Source organism: Myotis myotis, unplaced genomic scaffold, assembly GCF_014108235.1.
Source record: "Myotis myotis isolate mMyoMyo1 unplaced genomic scaffold, mMyoMyo1.p scaffold_m19_p_16, whole genome shotgun sequence".
NCBI classification, from domain to species: Eukaryota; Metazoa; Chordata; class Mammalia; order Chiroptera; family Vespertilionidae; genus Myotis; species Myotis myotis.
The window spans coordinates 13,020,764-13,046,392 of NW_023416320.1; the positions used below are offsets into that span (position 1 = coordinate 13,020,764).

General features: G+C 43.9%; 1 pseudogene; it reads right to left on the bottom strand.

The window, feature by feature from the left end:
* Nucleotides 1-11,481: 11,481 nt before the first annotated feature.
* LOC118670771 lies at nt 11,482-24,663 on the bottom strand (annotated as a pseudogene).
* Between the last annotated feature and the right edge of the window lie 966 nt (nt 24,664-25,629).

The window sequence follows — 25,629 nt, forward strand, 5'->3', positions numbered from 1 at the left end:
AACAATGAAAATACATCCTGCATATCAGATATTTACATTACGATTCATTACAGTGATGAAGTAGCAACGAAAATAATTTTATGGTTGGGGGCCACCACAACATGAGGACCTGTGTTAAAGGGTCGCGGCATTAGGAAGGTTGAGAACCACTGAGACAGACTATGCAACACGTGCTGCCCCACAAGATGAAGCATGGCCAGGCCCCCTTAGAGCATCTCACGGTGTTAGGAAAAAGCAGATGGCCATTTCTGCTCAAGTTTCTGTGTCTGAAGCCCACACAAAGTTTTGCCTGCCCGAGGCACCTGATTTGTGAAGTTGACTGAAAGTAACAGGTGGTGACAGCCACCCTGGAGAAGAAGAGGCAGGATGAGGCCAAGATTCACTCCTGGAGGAAGCAGCTCAAACAAGCCAAGAAAAACAAAGGGAAGGAAACCAACACACAAACAGAGGTGCTCGAGGCTCATAGACTCCTAATTTAAACCAATAAAAACTGTTCACACCTATATATATATATATATATATGTTTTAGAAAGTAAAATATAAAATACCATTATTTCCACAGGACATATTTTAATATATAAAAGTTATCACTAGTAAGCAACTCTTGCAAAATAGCAGAAATAAGTATAATGTCCAACAAAAATCTGTTGTTTTTATATGCAAAACAAGAATTAGAAAAATAAAAGGTTATCAAAAAAATAAAGAAAAGAAAATGTTTAAAACAACTTTTAAATAATATAAAAACAATAAAATAGCTAATATCTAAGAACAAATTCAGTGAAAGATGTGGAAAACCTCTACACAGAGGACTTCAAAACATTTTTGAGAGAAATCAAAGATGGTCTGAATAAGTAAAGGGGTGTACCGTGTTCATGGGCTAGTATGCCTAATACTGTGACGTTGCCTCGTCTATTTAAACAATCTACAGGTTTAGTGTAATCTCAAAAACAATTCCAACACTTCTCTTGCACCCCAGTGAAACTTCACAAGTTGGTTTTGAATCTTATATAGACATGTAAAGAGAAACAAAGAGATCAATGAGATAGGATAAAGACCTCAGACACAGACCAAAGGTTAATGAATGCAGGACTATGACAACTTAGGCACTGCAAGGCAGTATGGAAAAGAAAGTGATTGCAATAAATTGTGCTGGGATGATTATTATTTTTTTTAAATTTACCTTAAACCCTACCCGCATCATACATAAAGATCCAGGTGGACTATAGATCTAAGTGTAAAAGGCTAATAATAAAATCTCTAAGAAGATATTATAAAAGGATAGCTGTATGACAGTAGAATAGGGGAAAGCTTCCTAAACTGGGCATAAAAGCTCTACTCATAAATAAAGAGGATCATTATGTTAGACTGTTTCATATTTCATAAGTAAGAATTTCTTTTCATCAAAAAGACAATATTAAGAGTTTGTGGGGGAAATGAACCACTGAATGGAAGAAGATATTTGCAATACACATTACTGGCAAAGGGCTCACATCCAGAATGTATTTTTAAATTCTTAGAAATTACACATTTTAAAAAAAAAGAATTTTTTTAATAGGCAAAACACTAGAATAGACACTCCACCAAAGGAATACATAAATGACTAATAAACATATGATAAGGTGCTTAACCTCATTCTCCTCAGGAAAAAGCAAATTAAAATCCCAGTGAGATACTACTGCACACCCTTCAGGATGGCTATAAATCAAACAGACTGACCATTAAAAGTGTTAGTGACAGCCCTAACCGGTTTGGCTCAGTGGATAGAGCATCAGCCTGTGGACTGAAGGGTCCCAGGTTCGATTCCGGTCAAGGGCATGTACCTTGGTTGTGGGCACATCCCCAGTAGGGAGTGTGCAGGAGGCAGCTGATCGATGTTTCTCTCTCATCGATGTTTCTAACTCTCTATCCCTCTCCCTTCCTCTCTGTAAAAAAATCAATAACATATATAAAATAAAAATGTTAGTGATGGTGTGGAACAAGAACTCATATTTACAGGTGGTGAGAGCTTAAACTAATACAATCACTTTGGAAAACAGTTTTTCACTTTCTACTGAAGTGAAACATACATATGTCCAAATATTTGACTCCAAGGTATATACCAAACAGGTGTGCATAAATGCACCAAGAGATAAGGCAAAGAATGTCCATAGCAACACTATTTATAAAAGCCCCAAATTGTAAGCAATTCAAATGACCATCAAAAATAGAATGTCATGGTATATATTTAGAAGCAGCACAAGGGGACCTTCTGGATACTGACAGTGTCCTATCCCTGACCTGGGTGCTGGTTAAAAGGTGTTCATTCTTTGATAATTCATTTAGCTGTGCATTTTTATTTTGTGTTTTGCTGTATGCGTGCTAAATTTCACTATAGAAAAAGAGTTTTTTAAGAAAAGTGGTTCTACCTCACACCATATAGAAAAAAAAAAATTAAGATTTTTTTTAAGTGGCTCTCCCTCACACCATATTGACCCATCAAAATGGATCATAGACCTAAATGTAAGAGCAAAAGCTTCAGAACTCTTACAAGATAGAACAAGCCTTTGTGACCTCAGACAAGACAATAGTTTCTTAAATACAAAAAACACAAACAACTAAAAAAATAGATAGATTGGACATCATAAAAACTTAACATTTTTGTGCTTCAAAGGACAAGATCAAGAAAGTAGAAAGGCAACCCATGGAATGGGAGGTAATATTTACAAGACATATATCTGATATGGAACTAGCATCTATAATATATTTAAAACACTCTTACAACTCAACAATAAAAAGACAAATAATACAATTTAGAAATGGGCAAAGGGGAAAGAAGAAGCTGAGGATGAGCCAAAGTTTATGAAAGAAGATGAATAAGAATGGGTAAAGCACTGGTTTGTGAAGCTGTAGTAATGCTGAGAGCATATACTCCTGACTGCTCCATCAAAGACTGCGGTCTAGCCCTGCCCGCTGTTGTTCAGTGGCTAGAGCGTTGGCTCTCGCACTGAAGGGTCTCGGGTTCAATTCCCAGTCAAAGGCATGTACCTGGGTTGCAGGTTCCATCCCTGGCCTCATTCTGGGCGCGTGTGGGAGGCAAATAATTGATATGTTTCTCTCTCTCTTCACTCCCTTCCTCTCTTCTATTCTATCTCTAAAAAGAAAGAAGAAGAAAGAAGAAGAAGAAGAAAGAAAGAAAGAAGGAAGGAAGGAAGGAAGGAAGGAAGGAAGGAAGGAAGGAAGGAAGGAAGGAAGGAAGGAAGGGAAAAGAAAAAAAAAAAGCAATGGAAAAAAATATCCTTGGGTGAAGATTAACAACAACAACAAAAGAGTGCTGTCTAGGAAATGAAAATATTTTGAAGGTGAAAAATTAAAGCTCATATTAGAAAAAAAGACTATCAGAGATCATTGAGTTGTATTAAATGAAGTCAAGCCTCCAGACTTAGATAACGCCATACTGACAAATAAAAATTTTAAAATCTTGGGGATGGGGTAAGGGGACCGGGCAAAGGATTTGACATTTCTCCAAAGAATATATACAAATAAGCACATGGAAAGATGCTTAACATCACTAGTCATTAGGAAAATGCAATTATGCCTACAATGAGATATTACTTCTCTTCTACTAGGATGGTGAAAATAAAAAGGATGGACAATCACAAATGTTGGAGAGGATCTGGAAGTTGAAACCCTCATACATTGTTGCTGAGACTGTAAAATGGAGTGGCCACTTGGGAAAACAGTTCATCAGTTTTAACAATTCCTCCAAAAGTCAAACATAGACATAAACGGTAAGACCACTTTTAGGCATAGCCCCAAGAAAACTGGAAACTTATGTCCACACAAAAACTTGTACATAAATGTCCAAAGTGGCATTATTTATGATAGAGAAATAGTGGAAATAACCCAAATGTCTATCAACCAATAAATGGATAAATTAAAAGCGGTATATCCAGCAATGGAATACTACTTGTCATAAAAAAGAATGAAGTACTGAGCATGCTACAGCATGAATAAACCTTGAAACATTATGCTAAGTGAAAGAAGCCAGACATGAAAGGCCGAATGTTGCATGTTTCCATTTATAGGATGTGTACAGAATAGATAAATCCATAAAGACAGAAAGTAGATTATTAGTTGCCAGGGACTAGGGGAAGAGGAAATGGGCAGTGATGCTAATAGGCATGAGTTTTATTGATGGGGGTCATAAGCATGTTCTGGAACTAGATAGTGGTGATGGTTGCACAAGTCTGTGACTGTACTAAAAACCACTGAAGTATAGCTTGAAAAGGGTCAGTTTATGACATGGTAATTATATCTTAACACATTCAAAAAAAAAAAAAGAAAGAAAGAAAAGTGATTGTATAACTTTATACTCCCCTAGCAGTACAGTGAATTCAGGTTGAGATATGCAATTTTTAATTAATAAAGTTAGTTTCTATCTTCTCATTGAATTTTTAAAATTTTTTTATTGATTTCAGAGAAGAAGGGAGAGGGAGATAGAAACATCAATGATGAGAGAGAATCATTGATCAGCTGCCTCTTGCACACCCCCTACTGGGGATCGAGCCCACAAACCCAGGCATGTGCCCTTGACTGGAATCGAACCTGGGACCCTTTAGTCCACGGGCCGATGCTCTATTCACTGAGCCAAACCAGCTAGGGCTTCTCATTGAATTTTTTAAAAATCTCTCTATCATTCATTCAAAGAATGAGTTATTGAGTGACAACTATATGCTAAGCACTAAGTATTGCAGATAGATGCAATGGGGTAGGCAAGGTCTCTGCCCTGTGGAGCTTACAATCTAGTGTTGAGGGGTGAGAAAAAGTACTTTGTTAAAATACTTTCACAAAAGGTAAGTCTGTGCCCCAAATCACACATTTAGTACATAGAGGAGTCATTTATGGAAAGCAGGACCAAGTTCAGCAGGATCGTAGTAGTCATGCCATCCAGTGCCCTCATTTTACAGAAAAATCTGAGGCTCAGGGAGGTCACACTGCCCAGTGACACATGGCTTGTACCACACTATCACAAACGTACAAGCATCTCAAGTTTGGGAGCCTAAGGGGACCCTAGAAACTCTCAAGGTCAATCCATGTAAGACCTTTCAGCTTAAGATGCCCCTCAGATATGGGAAAGCCCTCCAACATGCATTCCACACTGTTCATTGCTATTTGCCAGGTGCCAGGCATTGTATCATGTGCTGGGAGCCTGGCAGTGATCAATGATGAGAGAGTATCATGGATTGGCTGCCTCCTGCATGCCCCACACTGGGGATTGAGCCTGCAACCTGGTCATGTGCCCTGACCGGGAATGGAACCGTGACCTCCGGGTTCATAGGTTGATGTTCAACCACTGAGCCACACCAGCCAGACTGGAATCTGTATTTTTAATGCTTCCCTAAGGCAACTATGGTGAGGAGCCAGGTATGGGAACCATAACCTAGTGTGCCCCACAGCTTTTAGAGCTAAGATCAGCAAGACCCAGAAAGACTCACTCAAACCCACAACTAGATAAAATATGTTTAATGCCCAAACCTGGGAATAGCTGTGTGTGTGTGTATGTGTGTGCGCATGCCAAAAACACTGGATAGAACCAGGAAGGCAAAGCATTTATTCATTCATCGAACAAACATTGAACACGTACCTGGTGCAGTATGCTAGCAACAAGGGATACAGCGAACATAAGACAGTATCTTTCTTACTTTCATGTGGCTTATACTTGGTGGGAGTGGAGGTGGGAGCAGGGAGAAAGCCAGGAAAGAAATAAACAAAATAATTTAAACTTCAATAGTGGGAAGTATTACAAAGTGAGGCCAAGCGGGTACCAAGTCAGTGGAAGATAATCCATTAGGTTGAACCATATAAAAATGTCAGTATTTGACCATTTTTGATCTACAGAAACAACAGTAGCATGTGGTTTAGCTTTACGAATAGGAGTTAGAGAGAGGCTGAGTCCTCTCACCCCAGGGAAAATAGTCTCACAAGATGGGGCTGATCTGAACATGAGGATGACAGACACAAGCTGAGAGGGAGGGTTTCCGTGGAGGAACAGTGGGAGAGAAGCTGGACAGAGGGGCCATTCACTCCAGATATGTACGGAACGCAGTGTAAAAGCCTCGCAGCCATAAACGTGAAATGCACAGTCACCATTCTTAACAAAGTTATTTACACTTTGATTAAAGAGCCAATCGCGCTGGCCGGTGTGGCTCAGTTGGTTGGAGCGTTATATCATGGACCAGAAGGTCACAGGTTCAATTCCCGGTCAGGGCACATGTCTAGGTTGCAGGTTCCATCCCTCATTGGAGCTTGTATAGGAGGCAACTGATCCATGTTCTCTCTCACATCGATGTTTCTCTCTCTCTCCTCTCTCTCTCTCTCTCTCTCTCTCTCTTTCTCTCTCTCTAAAATCAATTAGCACATCCTCAGGTGAGGATTAAAAAACATGACAGTCAAGAAAAATCATGAATAATAAAAAATCAAATATTTCCACACAAAGATTCACGCTAGACCAGTGGTTGGCAAACCACGGCTCGCGAGCCACATGCGGCTCTTTGGCCCCTTGAGTGTGGCTCTTCGACAAAATACCACGTGCGGACACGCCCGTACAGTGCGATTGAAACTTCGTGGCCCATGCGCAGAAGTCGGTTTTCGGAAAGGAGGTAGGCGAAACAAGTACACAAGACGAGTGTGGATGGGAGAGTTGGAAGGGATCAATCTCAGTGAACGTACCTCAATCAGATTGAGGACGTTTTTAGCAAAGGCCAGCTTAGGAGTACCCTAATTAAGTTAATAACAATGTACCTACCTATATAGTTTAAGTTTAAAAAATTTGGCTCTCAAAAGAAATTTCAATCATTGTACTGTTGACATTTGGCTCTGTTGACTAATGAGTTTGCCGACCACTGCGCTAGACCATTGCTGCAAACATCCTGCCAAAACTTGCCCGTTTTGAGTCTGCGATCCAAACGCTGCTTTCTCAGTAACGTTAGCCATCACCTCCACAGTCAGGCGACCCTGCTTTCTCCCCGGAACCTCCACAATGAACTCTCCATCTGCTGTACACCAGGTACTGACCGGCTTCACCCCCTTCTTCGCTCAGTTCACTTCCTTACGGGGACGACTGTGCCGTGTTCACCCTGGCTTCTCTGCCCGTGGATAACCGTCACTGGTTCCAGATCCATAGATGGAAAACGAATCAATAAATGACGACTCTCCGAGCTTTGCTTTGTATTTAAGGTTACGTGAGGCTGTAATAAATTGTTCCAAGTAACTGATTTCGCAATTAAAGTACAGGTTAGTTCCCAGGGGAGCCACCTGCCGAAGGAGGATTCCTGTCCCCTGGGCACCGTTAAGCTGCAGCTCACAGAGATAAGCCCTTCAACAGGGGAGGTCAGCCTGTGTTTGCTCAGCATGATTAAACTCCATAACAGTGTCGGTCTCCCAGGCAAGGCCCGGCCTGCCCCACTGCCCTAGTCCCCCCAACAGCTCTGTGTTCTGTGGAAATGGTGCCGCCGCTGGCGGCATTTCCCACAGTTGCCCTACGTGTACTTGGAGTCATTAGGTTTCCTCCCATCTATCTTTTCTGCAGAGGAAATAATCCCTTCAGCTTGTGCTCAGGGGCAAACATTTCCAGCCACTGGAGTTGCCACGAGGGCTCTGTACTGGACGCCACCCAGCCACGTCTATAGGATTCAGGAGCTGGCTGTTCCAGTGTGTGCATGACCCAGGCCTTTTGCTCACTTTCCTCCCTGCTTCTGCTGTTTATGTGTGAGGAAATGTTACTGCTCTGTAACATTTCCCTCCGTGTCTGGGACGAATACGAATGCTTACATTTGTTTAGTGCTTTGCAATCTACAAAATGGCATTATGTCTACACACACTTGTTTTAGCTTCCTAACAGTCCTGCCCAATAGATTTCATGATTCTCTTTCTCCAGCGAAGCAATGATAAATGACTTGTCTGCCATCGCACAGCCAGAAAGTACATCAATTGGGTATTGAACCCAGCCTCCGATTCTCTGTCCAGAGCTGTTACTGTTAAACCCATCAGAGAATGCTAATTTCCCACTTGGCTCTCTATTAGAAGTCACGGGAGGAGTGGGATGGGAGAGTGGTTTCCGGACACGATGATTAGAAGTAATCCACAGATTGAAATCTGTGGCCCACTGGCTCGGGCATTCCACCTTGGCAGCAAGGCTGTGGCATCCACCTTGGAGTGGTCCACAGCTTCAACAACTGTATGGCCTTGGCCCCAAAAAGACACTCTTCCTTCCTTCCTTCCTCCCTCCCTCCCTCCCTCCCTCCCTCCCTCCCTTCCTTCCTTCCTTCCTTCCTTCCTTCCTTCCTTCCTTCCTTCCTTCCTTCCTCCTTCCCTCCCTCCCTCCCTCCCTTCCCCTCCCTCCCTCCCCTCCTCCCTCCCTTCCTTCCCTTCCTTCCTTCTTCCTTCCTCCCCTCCTTCCTTCCTTCCTTCCTTCCTCCTTCCTTCCTTCCTTCCTCCTTCCCTCCCTCCCTCCCTCCCTCCCTTCCCCCTCCCTCCCTCCTCCCCCTCCTCCCCTCCCTCCTTCCCTTCCTTCCTTCCTTCCTTCCTTCCTTCCTTCCTTCCTTCCTTCCTCCTCCCTTCTTCCCTCCCTCCCTTCCCCCTCCCTCCCTCCCCCCTCCTTCCCTCCCTCCCTTTTCTTCCTTCCTTCCTTACTTCTTTCCTTTCTTTTCTTTTTCCTTTTCTTTCTTTCTTTCTTTCTTTCTTTCTTTCTTTCTTTCTTTCTTTCTTTCTTTCTTTTCTTTCTTTCTTTCCTTTCAAAATTCTTATAAGACTTTTTGTGAGCCAAACTGATGACCTATGCAGGAGAGCAAGATATCAAAAGCTCAGAGGATACACCTTTTGAGAAGTGTCTATTTTCAAATCTATTGCCCCTCCTAGGGGTAATCGTGTCTATCCCATTGAATTCTGTCCCCTGAGTCATGGTGTGTGAATCACTCAAACAAGCAAACTAAAGTCAATGTCTACTTGTGCTTTACAACCTTCAAAGTATTCTGTAACCTCTGAGCTACCTGTGGGAGGAAAATAACAATATTAAAACCCCCACTTTACAGATCAGAAGACTGAGGATCAGAGTGCACCTCTGAGCAACTTTGCAAGATCACACTATTGGAGGCTTAGAAGGGGGAAGTATCTTCTGGCTCCAAATCTTATGCTTTTGCCAGACAGACTGGTTATGAACAATCTTCATCTATAATAATACTAATTAACATGTACATTGTGCTTTGAAGTTTTACCACGATTTTTCACATAGAGTTCCTTAATCTTCCACAACCCCTGAAGGCTGATACTGTTATTAATTATCCCAATATTGTTTTTAAATTCTCAGCCACATTATCATTATACCCTTTCACCTCCGACTAGTAAGTGCAACTCTCAAGAACATTCATTTATTCATTCAAAAGATGTTGAGCACTTATGTGTCAGACCCAGCACTTGTTACAATGGTCAGACTACCGTTACCAGAATTGGGACATGGTATTTGTGATTAGCGGAGAAATGATGGAGGCAGAGAGATCTGCCTGATACTTTGTCGTCAGAAATGGGGTGACTACGTTTACAGAAGGGAAGTGACCAACCACAGGGGAAAAAAAGGCAGCCTCACAAATGCATCAGATGATTCAATTAGTGTCTGTTTCCACAGACTAGAAAATAGATTTTCTATGCGCAGCCTAAAAGGGAACATTAGCCTAGCCTTGGTCTGTGGGCCCTGTCCATACACAAAGATACCAATCATCATGAGTAATGTCCTTGTAAAATGCTGAGGATAATATTACAGGTCATGGTTATTGAATTGATAAGTGATTAAAGGTTGGCTATGGAGCCCTTCCTTGACTGGGTTCAAGTGCTCACGGCCCCATGCAGAGGGAAATCAGTAGAGCAGTACTTCAGTGATGAAGAGAGGAAGCAGAACAGCCACACACTCATTTCTTCACTTCTTCCTTCTCCTCTTTTCATGTCTTTTCTGTACAGCTACCCTAGCAAGAACGGTCAGAGATTGAACAGAGACAACTAGAGACTAAACTGAGAAGGCTGTCCTGACCTAGGTGTCCTGGGGAGACTGGATTCCACTGGGGTCATGACAGGGTGGGTGGCGTTCTCAATTTGCCTTAATATTTTATTTTCATCCATATGAGGGCCACTCACCATTGATCCTATTGTTCATTGCCACTCTGACTGCCACCAAGATGCTGACCAATTTGCCAGGAGAAAGGACTTGGTTCTCGTCACCTTCCAATGAGAACTGTAGCTGGGAGGGGCACGTGGGGAACAGGGGAAGCATTCACCCCCCCCCTGAAGACAGCCTTCAGAACTGGTGCCTTTCCAGCGATCATTGAGGGACTATTCTGACATGTAAAAGCAGACGCAGCGTGAAAGCAGGACTGTGCAAAGCGGAAGGAAGGCCGCCGGAGAGCACGCATGCTCCGTGTGCTTGCCCTGTACCCATATCAGCCCACATGCTGTACAAGCAATGGCGCAGGCCCTCCCGCGCCGGCCAGTCTGCCTGCCTCTCCAGATCCACTCTGCACAGAGCTCTCACCCCAGGAGGCCCATCCCAGCTGACTGCACCAGTGGGGCTCCCTGGCCCAGGCCTCCATTTGTGCTAAACCAATGGCTGCCACTAGCAGGCGATTTTCCACCCCCAGCTCCCTCTCTGCTGGGCCAGGGTTTCCTAGGGCTTGCTGATTGAAAGCCACAGCGGACTCCTACATCTATGGCTCTGCCCAGTTTCCAGTAACCACTCCCTCTCCTTTGCTCTTCGGGCTGGGGGTGATGACCTGGGAGTTGTTTTACCCCCACGCCCCACCATGCTTCACTAACCCTTGCTGGTTTTTCTAAGTAGCCCCTTCATTAAATGTTATTCAATGGCCTCTTTTGAGAGGGCCACCTAATTTCAGGCAGGCCCCTAACCATTATGCCATCCCAAAGCTTGCTCCTCCTAAGATTGCAACCTGCCTGTGTCCACTTTCCACCCTTCACTGAGACCCTCCCTCATTCCCCTCCTTCTCTCCTCTGTTCCTCATACTGTAAATTCAAAGCTCCTAATCTTTTCCCTGCCGGTTCCTTTAGTGCTCATCTGGGTTCATTTTAATTAAATTACATGAAAGTAATACACCCTAAGGCAGTGCTTCCTGACCTTAATTCCCCGCCCCACCCCCACTCTGAGTGGGCATTCTGATGAGAAGTGGGTAAGGAGAACAGGGAACCAGTGTGGCTGTGGGTCCTGGATTGAAAAGGTACAGCTGTTTCTGTGTGTGTGTGTGTGTGTGTGTGTGTGTGTGCGCGCGTGTGGCAGTGCATGGCCACAAGCTGATCAGGGAGAGAAAGATAGAAACATCAATGATGAGAAGGAATCATAGATTGGCTGCCTCCTGCATGCCCCCTACTAGGGATTGAGCCTGCAACCCAGGCATGTGCCCTTGGCTAGAATCGAACCCGGGACCCTTCAGTCCACAGGCCAATGCTCTATCCACTGAGCCAAACCAGCCACAAGTTGATTTTTAAGGTTGTCGATTTCTCTCTGCAGCACAGGAAATTGAGAGCAGTCCTATGCTCCAGGTCATGGTCTCTTCCTTTCCTGTCGTGGTGAATGGAGAAGTGGCCCCTGGTCACCTGAGGGTGGGCGCACTCTGGGCTGGACTCCTTCCTGGGCCATGGCCTAAAGCTGTGGATGTCCTGGAACCTGGAAGGTCTTGATCTTGGGGTCTCCACTCTATATCCTCCACAATGCATGGCTAGGCTGGATGGCCTGGCCTGTTTGCTGGAAGCTGGCCCTTTGGGGCTGGCTCTTTATGTGGGTTGTTATCTTCTTGGGCCACCAGTTGGGACACCCTTGTCCTACTCACCCCTGGTTTCTTCCTGGAGTTGTGCTTGGGCTGTTTGGGCCCCGAAGGGACCAAGGAATATTCTCAGCAATCCCATGCACTGGAGGGCCAGAGACTGGGGGGGAAATTGCTGGTGTCAGGGGTCCTCCCGAGATATAAGCCTGGGATGTTCTCCCAGGACAACGTTTGGGATACTCCAGCTGGAGATTCTTCTCCCAAGGCGCCTTCTTCCTGGGTTTTGCTAAGGCAGGTGACGGCCTGTCCGCTCTCTTCCCGCTGACCACGCTTGGCATTTTCTTAGCTGATGACTTGTTGGGAGAAGAGAGATCCAATTCTCCAGCAAACTCCCTTTGTACGGTTACAGCTAATGTGCAAGGAACAGAGGACAGGAAAGCACCAGGCCCACCAAGGATGCCCTGTCTGGATGTGTCTTCAGAGTCATTCAAACCACTGGACTTCCTTCCTTCTCTGAAGAAAACGCCTCTCCTCTTAGCTGTGACTCAGGGAACTCCTCTGATGACAGGTTGGAGGGCTCTGAGTCTGGGGGTGGCAGGTCAGGTGAAGTCAGCCCCTCACCATCATGGGGGGAACCTCATGTCTGGTTGCAGGCCCAACAGCTGGGCGGGTAAGAGACTCTCTTTTATAGTGAATTTCATTCAAAATACATGTAAAGCAACTCAAAGCAGCTTTGTGAACGAGGCCGTCCCACTCGTTTTTATAGGACCAGCAAAAGGGGTTTCCTGCCCAGCTCCTGGGAATCTCTAAAATGTGAATGAGATTTAACCCTAATAAGAGTCATTTCAATTAGTTTTTTTTAAAAAATTCTAAATGAATCTGCAAAAATTAGAATAAAAGGAAAAGACTTGGGGTCTTATCTCTGGAATCTATTCCCTGGGATGGCTTCCTGTGCTGAATCTATAGTTACCTGTAGCTGGAATCAAAGATTTAGTCCAGATTCGGAGAGGGATTTATTGTGTAAGAAGAATGCCAACCCCAGTTCGGGACTCCTTCCATACGCTCGAGGCAGGAGCCTTTGGTCTGAAAAGGTCCACGGAAAAAGAGAACAGATGGGAGTGTTGAGGAACTATGGGCTTCCGTTTCCAGAACTACTGGGGGCTAGAGAATATAAAACCCTTCCCTTCACAAACTCCTTTAAACATTGGGTGAAACTCAGCAATCGTCCTTTTAAATAGGTAGTCGAGCTCCTAAGGAAGCAGGAGAAATCCAAAGGTCCAAATGAAAAATGGATCTGAGAGCCTTGTCTGGCGCTACAAACCTTGAAGGGTTATGTCCCTGGGAAAAGGTAAGAACTAGAAAATAACCACCCGTCAGTATGGGGGAGACCACCAGGCAGCATGTCTGTTGAGCCCAGACTCTGCGTGGCGGTGAAAAAGAGTCAGAGCTGATCATTTCTCACCATGGCTTACCCTCAAGTGATTCTGTGGCTCCAGTGTATTCTACTGATACTCCAAGCGCGTAGTAGGTGCTCAGGTAATATTAACGCCATTCCTCTTTGGGTCACCTAGAGATGATTGTCAAGCTGAATCCAGACAGTATATGAGCTTTATTTGACTCATAGGATTTTTTAAAAAATGGATTTGCTGAATTAGATATCAAGAGATGTTACATACAATCCCTAGTATCCAAAATCACTTTTAGAAATTTGAAGCTCTCATCACCCACACTCACATTTGTCAACAGCTGCCCCTTCAGATGCAATGCCCACCCCTAGCTGGCCCCTGTCTCCACTATTCCCCTTACTCTCACACCGGCCACTCTCATTTTCTAGGTCCCCTGCCTGGTTCCTGGGCTCACTGCACTTTGACATTGCTCTAATAACTTATTTCTTGTTCTGGCGTCCAGCCTAAAATAATTCCTCAACAACTCAATATTTATGGAAAAAGAGTCTTATTTAAGTGCACATAAGTCACAAAATGTCAAGAACTAAAATCCCCTACTATTGGTAATATTTCATTTTTAACTAGTTACCAAGGTTACACTATCAAATATTTGTAATTATTCTAAAATTTCTCTCTAGAGAGTTCTCCCTCTGTATCTTTTTTTAAAAAATATATTTTATTGATTTTTTACAGAGCGGAAGGGAGAGGGATAGAGAGTTAGAAACATCAATGATAGAGAAACATTGATCAGCTACCTCCTGCACACCCCCCACTGGGTATGTGTCCGCAACCAAGGTACATGCCCCCGACCGGAATCGAACCTGGGACCCTTCAGTCTGCAGGCCGACGCTCTATCCACTGAGCCACGCCGGCCGGGCCTCCCTCTGTATCTTATTAGTGAAAAATTATCTCCTAATCACATCCTGCTTCAAACTACATAACATCACAAGACAGCCTCTGAAATTATAATTATTTCTGTATCCTTAATCTTCAGTAACTTCAACAATTCTCTAAAACAGATTGAAATAGGGAATTAACTTTTATATCTTTTGGTTATTGTTTGGTTATTGTTTGCTTGAACCATGAAGCAGAGTTCTTTCTGGGCTTTTGGTTCTGATATGTTTCAGAAAGTTTGTTAGGCGTTACTTTTAAATTTCTTATCACCTTTATAATTACAATTTCTTCATGCAATTATCTAGTTACAATGAAGAAAGACATGTAACTGCTGTCGAACTTTATACTGCTGGCCTATTTGCTTTGTTTTAGCCAGAGTCTGGCACACTTTGCAGAACAAAATGAAGCCTCGCCCTAAAACTTTTAACACAATAGTCAAAACACACCAGTTCTTTGCTGTGCCAAAAATCTCCACTCTAATGTTCCAATGCAACAGAGCTGTGGGAAAGGATATACACAACTTTTTCAAAAGGGATTCAGCAGTCATTAAAATTCATTTCTCACCAATGATGAGAGAAGACTATCTCAAGAAGAATGCCTCAAAAGCACCTGGAAAATTTTCAAGATCCTCTGTAGGGTATAAAGCAGTATTTAGAAAGTCACTGCATGTTATCTGAACTTAATTTTTGAGTAGGCAGTATACCTACTCAATCCAGAAAACTGCATTTTCCCAGTTAGTGATTAAAAATTTCAAAGGCCTTTTTCTACTGCCCCTCAGAATTCTTGTGCTCTTTCATAACTTTTCATTTCTACCTTCGTCAACTTCCTCTTATCTTTTCTCAACTTTCTCCCCCAGAAAAGTATAGGGGTCCCCTCAGACCTTCTGGTTCTTTCTCAGTTGTATGACAGTACCACCCAATGACAAAGCAGTGCGTCGGTTAGTCACTAAAATGCGTGTGTGCTGCGGGGAGGATGTCTTGCTATGTCACAAAATACAGCTTTACTTTAGGCAACTACTTGCAATTAATATAACTTTTAATTATTTATAAAATTGTCTGTATTTTTGTCAGGTACAGTAGCCTTTCAAAAATGGAAATAGAGGCGATGTAGAATGAAGCCGGTGGTGGGCCTAAGATGAGCCGCAGTGGTCATTCACAGGCACTCTGTTGTTTTCTTGGCAGGAACTCTGGTTTGTCACTGGACTGACCACTCCCTGTTGCTTCTGCCAGGTCTCCTTGCTCCCTTTCCCATTCGGGTCACCTGCCTCACCCGGAAAGCATTTCAGTCTGCAGCCCCCGAGGCAGTAAAAACCTGAAAAGCTGAAGCCAGGAATGTGTCATCTCAGCGCCTCGAGGACCTCTGTGCATGGGGAGGCTGCTGCAGGCCCTGCCCAACTTGGAGAACGAAAATGCATGGCATCCAGTGAAGCCTTCTCACATTTACAACACAGGTAGCTGCAGCGGGAGAACCACAGGCAGGTCAGCCCAGGAAGGGAGACTCCCCGCCCCCCCCACCCCACCCCAAGGCAGCAGGCACCATCTGCAGAGGGCTTACAGAGGTGGAGCATCGCACAAGCCCAGGATAGCCAGCAAAGACTGAAACGTAAAACCTCAGGAAAGCAGTTGATGATTTACTTTACAGGTGAGGCAACAAGGCTGATAGTTTGTCTATTAATAATAATAATAATAATAATAATAATAATAATAATAAACTTGCTTAGAGCACAGAACCTTTTTTAAAATGACATAGAGACCTTATACACTTTGTTTTAACTTAACACACGTAAACACCAGTCTTTACATGTAGAGCTCAGTTGTTTTCTGTTCGTGTGGGTCCGTGGGATTCTGAGTTACCTTTCCTTTCCTGCAGAAGCCATCCCCATAATGCACTGCCTTCAGCTTCCAGGTGAGGGGCCGCTCAGGTGGAGCAAAAACAGGAGAGCCCGTGTGAAGGAAAGCGAACGTATTTTTCTGCAAAATTTTCACAATCTCCTTTCCAATCTTTTACAATTGTGTTCACATCAAATTCAAAAGCAGCTTTTTTTTCTTTTCCTTTTTCTTTTTTTTTTAGCTACCCATCTTGTTCAATCTTCTCAAAGTCCTAGTGTAGGCTTCAATAGTGTATTAGCCTTCCACTGCTGCTGTAACAAGTTACCACAATCTTAGCTGCTTAACCCAATACCCGTTTACTATCTCACTGGTCTGTAGGTCAGAAGTTCAGGGGGCTCCACGTAGGGTCCCGCGAGGCTGCCTCCACCTGCCTGCTGCCTCTTAGGCTCCGTCACTGAAGGAGTTACATGAGATAGGTTCTCAGTGAGTCATCAGGTAGGGAAAAGTGGGGTTCACCAGGTTGATATAGGTGCCAGTGCTGGGTCTGAGGCCACTCGGCAAAAGTGCCAGGGATACCGAGTCCAGCTGCCACCCACTGGGTGCTTGCATACCTTTGTGGTAAGGCCGGGCCTCAGGGAGTCATCAGGGTGAGGCCAGCAGAGTTTATCAGGTCCTCATAGGCCAAGATTTGGCCATGTGAATGGAAGGCGCTGCACTGGTCTAGTAGGGAAGGGAAAAACCTCTCCCGTCCTACAGAGAGCCACACAATTCAGTCTGTCCCAAAGTCTGCCAGGAGCCCCATCTCAGCAGGGCAGGGCCACCGGGAGTCAGGAGAGGGGCAATACTTGTCAGGCTTGGGGGTAGGTGGTGGGTGTGGGCCTACATGGGTAGGGGCGACTGTATGCCATTTATATAAGGGACTTGAGTACCTGAGGATTTCAGTATCTGTGAGGGTCCAGAAAACAATCTCCGAGGATACCAAGGAGCAATGGCAGCTAAGTTTTTAGGGAATCAAAAGTTATATGCGGATTTCTGTCTGCGCAGGGGTCAGCGCTTAAACTCCCACACCGTTCAAGGGTCAACTGTACCGTAAACATGTGTCAGTATGTTTTCCCAAGAGATGGTGAGTTTGGGGCTGTTAAATGTAAGCTGGTTAAGAAGAACCTGTAATGCATGAAGCATTGAAGCCATGTGATCATTTTGATAGATGCTGATGAGAAGCTCTGGGTGGTTGGGGATTGTTCTGATGGCATTTTCTGAAGGGTAACTGGATGGGGCCCAGACTCTTTGGCAATCCTCCCAGATTAAAGTATCTGGAATTTCTTCTTTGTGGCTGATCGTTTTCTCTGGAGGCTAATCCTCTAGAACTGCCTGGGTTGGAGGTGGTGATAGGAATACGAACAACCTCCAGTGTTAGGAGGGCCAGGATTGGGAATGGGGCCCGGGGTTCAGAAGGCAGACTTTTAAAATTTTCTCAGCGTGTTCTTGACCCCTATGTTCAGCATGACATGATGCTGCCAGTTTCTTGATTCTGCTGGTTCATGTCGTGTTTCCCGCTTGAAATTAGTTAGGTTTCAGCTCTCTCCTCTCGGCTAAGTCTTGCCACTCAGCCATATGCTTCGCCAGCTTTGAAATGTTGTTCCCTCTTGTCTCGGCTTCTGCAACATCTGAAACAGATAGCCTCTTATTTTGCACTTAGTGCATTTTTCAGAATGTCCACACATGATCTGAACATTTCACTAATTTTACTGGGAATGTAACTTGACACTTCCATCTCATTGTATTGTTAAAATGTTCTTAACATGTACTGAGCTTGGGGAGTGCAAATATAATTTTTTCCTATATAAATATCAGCCACAAAAGTCTCAGATTGTAATATAGTTATGCACTATGAAATTTGAATATTAAAAATTAAGAAGCAATTTATTGATAAAACATTGACTAGAGAGGCTTCCTGTAGTCTATGCTTTCTTTGTGAGAAGAAAATTTATTCTACCCAAAAAAGGGCAGGAAAGGAGAAAAAATAAATGAAAAGTTAAATGAGAAATAAATCCTAATGTCATATTAATGAAAATACATGTAAATGGTAAGGTTACTGTGTTAGAGTTCTCCAGAGAAACAGAGCCAACAGGACAGATAGCGAAATAGATTACTATATGGTAAGGAATTGGCTCATGTGATGATGGAGGCAGACAAGTCCCTAGATTTGCAGTTTTCAGCTTGAGACACAGGAGAGCTGACATGTGGTTCTAGTCCAGAGGCCAGTAGGTACAAAACCCAGGAAGAACCGATGTTTCAGTTCAAACCCAAAGGCAAGAAAAACCAATATCCTGGCTCAAGACAGACAAGAGGACATTCCCTCTCACTTGTTGGGGCGTCAGCCTTTTTATATCCGGGCCTTCATCCGATTCAGTGAGGCCCGCTCACAGAGGGCAATTCAGCAAGCTCATCCACACAGCCAGCCTCCTAATGAATGAGCTTTCCTATGGCCTCGTCTTAAAATATATATGAGCAACCAAGGATCGCTAGACATTAGAGAAAAGGCTGCAGCAAGAGAGAGAATGAGCAAATTAAACTGAGAAATCAATCGTACGACAAATAAGTCAGAGAACAGAGAGTGAATTTTAAAAAATCCTTTCGCATATTCAGAAATCACTGAGAAATAAAAGTTGTAACTTTAGAACAAGAAAAGGAAGCTTTGTAAAAATGATAGAGTGGGAGGACAAGAAAGATATTGTTACTGAACGCAAAGGGTTCTCCCCCTCAAGTGCTCTACTAAAGAACAAGACGTGGTTGTTGCCAGGTAGTTTTACTTGTAGCGAGTAAAGATATGGGATTCATATCCAAAGCTCTGTCTCCCTCAAGGGAGGCTCACCCATTTGCTTATATACACTATTTGTTCAATTATGTGTTGATTTCTTTCTTTTAATTTTCAATTACAGTTTATTTTCAGTAGAGGCCTGGTGCACAAAATTCATACACTCAGTGGGATGGGGGAGGGAGGTCCTCAGCTCAGCCTGCACCCTCTCACAGTCCAGGAACCCTCAGGGGATGTCCAACTGATGGCTTAGGCCCGCTTCCTGTGGGGCGTCATCCTTAGCGCTCCCACAGAGGCGCTCGCCAGCCGTGAGCCCGGCTTCTGGTTGAGCGGGCTCCTCCTGTGAGAGTGCACTGACCACCAGGGGGCAGCTCTTGCACTGAGCGTCTGCTCCCTGGTGGTCAGTGTGAGTCATAGCGACAGGTCATTCCAATGTTTGGTCGATTTGCATATTAGCCTTTTATTATATAGGATATTAGTTTATATTAGTTTCAGGTGTACAGCATAGTAGTTAAACAATCATATACCTTACAAAGTGTTTCCCCTGATATTTCTAGTACCCACCTGGCACTTACAGTTTTTACAGTATTATTGAGTATATTTCCTATGCTGTACTTTACATCCCATGACTATTTTGTACTTCTCAATCCCTTCACCACTTTCACCCAGTCACCCAAATCCCCTTACCTCTGGTAACCACCAGTCCACTTCCTGTTGTCTATGGGTCTGTTTCAATTTTGTTCGTTCATTTATTTTGTTCTTTAGATTCCACATATAAGTGAAATCATATGGTATCTGCCTTTTTCTGACTTGCAATTGGCTACATTTACCCAGTTGAGTTCCTGTCAAGCTCATCCTGTTTACAGCTTTGTCTACAAAATACTGTGCTACATTTTAACATTCAGCAAGAATAACATTTAGAACTGCCCAGACCTTGAGACCCTGACTTATCTAACAAAACCTTAGAAATTCAAAATGATTGCCAAATTTAAAAAATTGAATAGAAGCTTTGGAAAATAAAGTAGAAAAATCTCTTAGAAAGTAGAACAAAAAAACAGAGAGGAGGAAAATGTGAGAGTAATAAGGTCAATATCTCATGAATTATAATTACAGTAAAAGAACAGAAACAAAGGGGTGGAGATAAAGAAATCATGGAATAGAATTGATTTTTATTGAATTCTTGTATTTGTAGTAATGTTTGTAATGCTTCTAAGGCCATAGCAACAAATAAAACACCATATCAACAGTTAAAATCTGAGGGGGTAACTAATGAATTTAATTCCAATATGTGTTAATTAATTTTTTTTTACATTACTGAATAACACGAAAGTGAAATAATGAAGAGGTATGTCTGATTGTCACTCATTTGTCAATTATGTGAGCAACTTCTTTGTTGACTTGGATAACAGTTTTCAAATACTGGAAGAATATTTTCTCATTTTTCTATGCTCTTCACAATGTAACGGCTACAGATGTGATACACTTTTGTTTAATTTGCATTATTAACATTTTCTCCATTACTTCCTAAATCTAGAAAATCAACAAAACTATAGCATTTGTCAATTTCTGTGGTACCAACGAAATTGGTCACCATGACTCACTTCAAACTACCAACATGCTAGCCCTGGATGCAGAGTTGGGAAGAGATATACAAGAACACACATTGCCTATATCTATATATGTTATATATTCCCAACATATAGATGCAATGTACATAAATAACCTGAAGAACATGGATACTTGTAGTAAAATAATTAGGAAGTTTTGAGTACACTTTAGTATTAATTCATCTAATTATAAGTTTACATAATTAAAAGTTTACTGATGGCTGTGTTTAACACTGGCTCACCAACTCCTGAAAATTAAGTGAGCTCTCAGAGCTGGTTTGCATGGACTCAGCACATCACGGGAGCACACCATGCAACCATCTCTGGTGCCACAGAGCCTTCCCACCCCAGAAGGCCCTCTCTGCCCAGCCCTGGCCCCAGCCCCGCCACCCTTAGAGATAACCTCTATGCTGAGTTCACAGGGTATACTTTTGAGGTAAAGAATAAAGTTCTTTATTTTATTTGGGAAAGTTCTACATTTTATTTGGGAAAGTTCATACGATCTGAATGTTTATAACGCTTCTAAATGCCCTAGCAACAAATAAAACACCATATCAACAGTTAAAATTCATTTGTAATTGTATTTTTAATTATTTTTTGATTGTTTTAAACTATATTTCACAGAATACCTTTCTTCTTTTACAACTTAATTTAAAAATTTTTCAAAAAAATATTTTTTTTCATTTGTTTTATTTTCATTAATTTTTTAAAAATATATTTTTATTGATTTCAGAGAGGAAGGAAGAGGGAGAGAAAGAAACATCAATGATGAGAAAGAATCATTGATCGGCTGCCTCCTGCATGCCCCCTATAGAGGATTGAGCCTGCAACCCAGGCTTGTGCCCTGACGGGGAATTGAACCATGACCTCCTGGTTCATAGGTCAATGCTCAACCACTGAGCCACAGCAGCTGGGCACTAAGCAAACTTAGATGGGAAGGAAACTCCACCTCAGGTTCTAGGAGGCACCCCTGGAAGCTCAGCTGCCCATCTGGTCTCGCTGCCTTTGAGGAGAAAGCTGCCCTGCATGCTGGCCAGCAGGCATCAGTGCCAAAGACCCTGCCAGCGCCTGGCCTAAGCCCTGGATGTCTTCATCTTCCTCCCAGCCAGGGCCTTGAATTGCCATCTTCACATGAGGCTTTGTCAGCTAGTAGTAGCCGAATATCAACCAGGCAGCGTAAGACAGGTCACGAAGTGCTGACTGGATGCGAAGCAGTAGTCTGTATGCGTGCTTCTGAGAAAACGAAAAGCCAATTCTCCCAGTAATTCTACTGGGGAGAGGTGGCTCACAGCGCGGTGTATTAGGTGTTTGTCACGCTGAATGAGGTAAATCTTTCCTTTCAGACAAAGGTCTTGGAGTCCTCAATCTAGTTCTGCTGGGAAAAATAAATTGCAAACTCTTTTGTTCAAGCCTACACACTTGAAAGAATAGCTCGGAAGGAGGAAGCATCACACTTCCCATCACTGAGGCAAATGCCTGTGCAGGCTGGCCTGGAGGGGGACAAAGAAGCTTCCTCTGTTTTCCTGCAGCCAGAAAACTGTAGTGACCACAAAGCCCTGGGAACCCTTCTGAGTGTTTCTCTCCTCAAACAATCAAGTGGAAAGTGACTCTGTAATCCGTTCCTAGTTGACGGAGATGGCAGCAGTGAAGCCGACCTTGCCAAAGATGACCTCATTGACTCGAGAACAAAGGAAACGACGTAAGGAGTTCAAGTTGAAGAGCTGGAGAGCACCCTGGTGTTCCTGACCCACGCCCATGCTGAGCTGGCCACGGTTACGCAGACTTCAGTGAGGCCGGGTTTCAACCCTCAGTTCCATCAAAGCAGGTTCAAGTCCATTGGATGGTGATATTTGTCTTATCTTTTCAAAAACCACACAACTTATGTTTGGCTCAGTAGATAGATCGTCGGCCTGCGGCCTGAAGGGTCCCAGGTCTGATTCCAGTCGAGGACATGTACCTTGGTGAGGCAGCTGATCAATGTTTCTAGCTCTCTATCCCTCTCCCTTCCTCTCTGTAAAAAAATCAATAAAATATATATATGTTTTTAAAAGGTAACTATAAAAAAGAAAAAAAACCCCACAACTTCTTACTAAACCCAAGGGGCCTCCCTGGAGGAAGTTGGGAGATAGGAACGATGACCAGCAGAATTCTAAGGACCCCCAAGGCCCCCACCCCTGGTGCGCACGGTTTGTATAACCTCCGTCCCTGGATGCAGGCAGAACCTGTGAAAATGAGGGGACATCACTCTTGTGATTATCGATTTCTAGTCCGTTGTTAATCCAAAGGGAGATGATCCAGGTGGGCCGAACCTACTCAGGTGAGTCCTTAAAGAGACACACTTCCTGCTGGCCTGGAAGCCAGCAAACATCCATGTTGACAACTGCCTGTGGAGGCCACGTGGCAGGGAACCAGGCCTGACGCTGCACACCATTGTGTTGGGCAGCACACATCCCAGTGGGCAGAACACAGCCACATGGCACCACCTGGATGCAAAGGGATAAGAAAAGATGGCTTTCCGGCGTGCCAAGGCAGAGAGGGCAGAGGTACTGGGGGATGCCTTGCCCGTCCCTGCGAATGCCCTTGCTTCTGGTAACCAAATGCCTGTTTCATTCTCTCTCCAACACATAGAACACTGCCCCTCGCCCTGCAGAAAGGAACAACCCAAAGTCTCAGTTACTTCATTCAGCTCAAAACTCAGGATTTTCAGATCACGTGTTGCTGTGCAGTGCTCTCTACCAGGTCTCAAGATAGGGCTCCTCGTGTGCGACGTCAGCACTTGCACGCCCCTGAGAGCGAGCTTGTCCTCAAACTTTGCACCAGGGACACCTCACTTGCCTCACCCTGGTCCTGGCCCTGCCTCCTGCACATACGGATAAAATGGCGGGACACAGAATGACTGCGTGCATCACTCACATTGGGAAGGGAAAATGGAAAACACAGCAGTCGCTGGTCCATAGAGCTTTGCAATCCTGAGTCTAGGCATTCACACCCTTGACTAAGCCCGGATTCTCTTCTCTGAGAGGAAGTTTCCACTGTTTTCTGTGGCTCTGCACCTACCCTTTGGCATGGTCTCCATTGTGCATCACTGTCTTTGGCTACAACTGAAATGTATATTTGGAAGGATGTCTGCCTTGGAAGCTAGATTAGGGGCTCAAAGCTTGAATAGTCAAAATGCTTTTCGTCTGGGTTGCTGGATTCGAAAGCTTTGTAGGCTTCTTGTGGCTTTACCTTCAGTCAGTTAGCTTATGTGCCAGTAACCTTACCCAAAATTCCTTTCCAGGCATAGTTTCCAAGGCTGCCTTATTTTTTTGTTCCCAATCTGCCCTCTTCCCCCATGGCTCTTTCAACTTAATGGTATCTACCTTCAGACCTAGGTTGGAAGGCTACACCCTCAACCTGATCTTTAATGCAAGGCAAAGCCACATGTTCAACTGAGAAATTTTCTTGGGACTTTGTTGCTCAAAGCCTTATCTGTTCTTATATCTTTCATTAGGAGCCTAACATAACTGGGTTTTCCAACTCGGTGAGACCCTGAATTTCTGGACTTTTCTCTGTTTCTCGTCACTTTTGCTTACAAATTGGCTAAACGTGTCCTGTGCTCATCTCTTTCTTTCAATAGCCTGTTAAATGCAGCAAATAGAAACCAATGCACTACTAATAAGTTGTTTTCCCATTTTTCCCCCACAGAGCTACAAGTCCAACAGGCATAGAGTCTGCCTCCAAGATATCACAGGTGACAATTTTACCCGAGTTTTTGGGTTGGTTTTTTTTTTTTTGCGCCCCTGACGTCAGATTTCTAGATATCAACCTGCTGTATCTGTTTTCGTGCTGCTTACTATATGGTGCCACAAGTTATTTGGAGTTTTTGGGTTTTTTTTACAGCATTTTTAGTACTAATTTTTCTATTATCTGGGATGAGAAATTCAGGTTACTCTAACAAACCACCCCCAAAACTCAGTGGCTTGACCCAACAAACTATTTCTGGCTGACATCACAGTCAGACATGGGTCCGTAAAAGGGCTTTGCACCATGTGGTCACGCAGGACTTAGGATCCTTTTATCTGAGGCTCCGGTATCTTGTAGGGGCCTCGGAGTCCATTCCTGAATCCTCTGCATTTTGGAACATAAGGGACAGAGAGAGAACTGGAAGTATTTTACAAGAAATTTGACAGACCATACCGGAATGCAGCGCATAGCACTTGTGTCTATATTCCATTGGCCAGAATTCATTCCCGAGTCCTGATGCAAGGGTAACAGAGTAAGTCTCGCATCCATGTTGAGTGAAGACGTGGTACTTTAACCAGGGCTTGCTAAGGTACATGGCTCTTTGTCCATCCTGTAAATGTCTGCGAAAACCAGCTTTGTGGGTGTCCCTGTCTATCTTTGGTAGAATTCTGCCCCCTCTCTTGCTGGCAGGGTGACAATCATCCCTTCCTGTTGCTGTTCACGTGCCTGTCCGCAGGGCCCTCTTCCTGCTTGTACAATTCCAAAATGCCTGTAAGCTGGAAGCCAGGTAGCATGCTTATTAGGCTGTGTGTCCCCGCAGGACACAGGAGCTGTGAGTCAGGACCCAGCGGGGAGTCTGGGCTTCCTAGGGGGGAAAATACATGAGTTCTTATACCATCTGCTTCGTTTTCTCATGGACTCGGGTTTCTTAGCTGTATTCCCAAGAGGCTGCAGATTGCTGAGCTCTAGAGAAGTGAGAGGTTGTAAACAGATGAAGGTTTTATTTCAAAGTGTAGCAGTGTCAGCACATGCTTTTCATAAATTTCAGACAGTTACTTAGTGCTGAGTCAGGGTGCCATGGCAAGGGAGTGCCCTGAAGTTATAAACCTTTCACATCAGCTCTGCAGGTGGGTTTTCACTTTATTTGCATATAATCAAGCCAGACTTTAAGGGGACTGTCCTCGTTTTGTGGATTTACGTCTCTATATTTTGAGGGGAAAGTAAGAGAAGGGGGTTTGATCACTCGCACCTCTGCTAGCATCAGAGAAACTAAAGCTCCAACACTTTTGATCTGGCTCCCTGGCAAACTGGATGTGATTTGTTTTTAACATTCATATTTCCTCTGCCCAGAGCATGCTATTTGCTTGGTCTTGTGATCTCTTTGCCATGATATTTGTTCTGTATTATTCCACAGACTCCATGGCAGATTAATTATTCTTGAAACCTGATCATTACACTGCTAGTGAGTCGGCACACACTCACTGTAAGCTGCTGGAGCCCTAGCTGGTTTGGCTC